A 2,162-nucleotide genomic window follows, 5' to 3' on the forward strand; every position below is an offset into this window, starting at 1 on the left:
GTATGATATGATACAGTACAGTATGGTACAATATCATATTTGGATAGACTGTATCGTTCACTATGGTTTAATAATAATTTTTTTGTTTGGTTTAATGGTATGATACTATATGATAACAGATAAATTTACCAAAATACCCCTAATTATTAATAAATTAGGTATCCATGCAATTTCACTTGGAAGAATCTGTGAACAATGCAAATTTTAAAAAACAAGTACAGTGAAAAACTATCCCAAAGGATGATACATTCATAGAAACGACTTGAAGAGTCACCCAAACCTTTTCCTCACTTTCATTCTTGTTACATCTGCAATAGCTGGTTTAAGACTCCACGTTAACTTGCAAGCAAGATGCAGGTTTGCTAGCGAAACTGTAATAGTTTGGACTAAATTAGTAGTAGTTCAACAAATCATTTGGTAATTCCCAGATTGCAAAATCTTGGGAATTATTGTTTATTGAATGTTGTTTTATAGGTAAAGATTGAATTTTTTTTCTGATTCTTTTTGATAAAGTAGTCAATTGTTTTTTATTTGAATTGAAGTTTTTTTGAATTTTGTTGACAAAAGTTTATTTTTTAAATCAGTTGTTAGGAGTTAGCATGTATTTTGTTGATAAGGGTAAAATAGGATTTAAAAAATTATATATAGGCATAATTGGAAAAAAGAAAAAAAAAAGAACGAAAACCATGGCATACCATCAAATCGGTGGTTCAAGAAATTGGTGGACTCCATGGTTATCAAACCATGGAAAAATACCATACCATACTATCCCTTTTAGCAAACAATCAAAACAAACATGATTCCCATGATAATCATATCATGGGAAATTATCATGAAAAACCACTATCCAAACAGACTGTAATAAGCAAAACATACTTAGATTTCTCATATTATTTTTCCAGAAATAGGATATATTCTGCTTAAGTTGTCAACTCAATATATTTTTATTTGGCTCAAGTCATGGATAAATCCTTAAATTTGTTTCGTGATTTCAGTGGGACAATTTAACTCAGACTTATACCAATTAAACACTTCATTTTTAACAAATTTATACCTATTTGACACAAAATGAAAATCTGTTGAAAATTTAAAGTGAGTGTAACTCACTTGCCAAATAGACCAATAAAATAATGTCACGTGGAAATTTAATTCAAATGTTTTTTTTTTAAATAAACTAACTTTATTTAAATAATAAAAAACAAGAAAAAGAATTTTGTAAAAAAAAATTAATCCAAACAACCCCCCCACCCTCTTCTTCTCCATAGAACCTCGCTCCCTTTTCACCGGCGCCGAAAAATATTTCATATCATTCTTATCGAAAAAATGCGACTTTGTCGGAATTGTTTAAAAAATTTATATCTACTTTTCTGTATGAACAACTGTAAGGAATTTAAATAAGAAAAAAAGACGATTTAGAAAAAAAATTAAATAGAAAGGGAGGAAGAGGGGGAGAGAGAGTGGTCATTTTTGTCGAAAAAAAAATGAGACTTTACCGAAAAAATGGAACTTTGCCAGAAAAAAGAGGGGGAGAGAGAGGGTGGTCGTCCTTTTAAAAAAAAATCATTTTTAAATAATCATGTTAGATGTAAATACTCCATGATTGACACTCGATGTCTTAACTTAATTGAGTTTGCCCTCCTCCTTTTTTTTTTCTACCTTATCATGTAATTCAAAGCATTTAACATAATAAAAACATTTTTTCATGACTCAAAATTTTTTATCTGAAAAAATTTTGCATGTTTGAACTTCTAAAACTTAAGATCTGAATAAGAATCATATGAATAATCTGAACTGACTTATGACTTAAAATTATCTATGAAGCTTGTAAAGAATTCGTGAACTACTTAAGATAAAAGACTGGACAATCCTCAATTGAAAATAAATGCATAAATAAAGAATAATAGAAAAGGACTCGTGAACTTCATCATCAAATCAGCATGAAGGAAGGAGATATTTAGTCATTTCCTTCTTGTAAATAGCACTTGTATTTCAACATTGACATAAGCCAATATAGGTCCCATAGAAAATCGATAGAACGTCAGTACTCAGTGTAAAATAATTCTTTCACTAAAATTAGAACTACACACGAAAAAATTGGGCGTCCCATCATTATGGTGATACCACACAAATCAAAATTCTTAGCATATACTTATAGTTAATCC

Source organism: Capsicum annuum, chromosome 11 (genome assembly GCF_002878395.1).
Source record: "Capsicum annuum cultivar UCD-10X-F1 chromosome 11, UCD10Xv1.1, whole genome shotgun sequence".
Taxonomy (NCBI): Eukaryota; Viridiplantae; Streptophyta; class Magnoliopsida; order Solanales; family Solanaceae; genus Capsicum; species Capsicum annuum.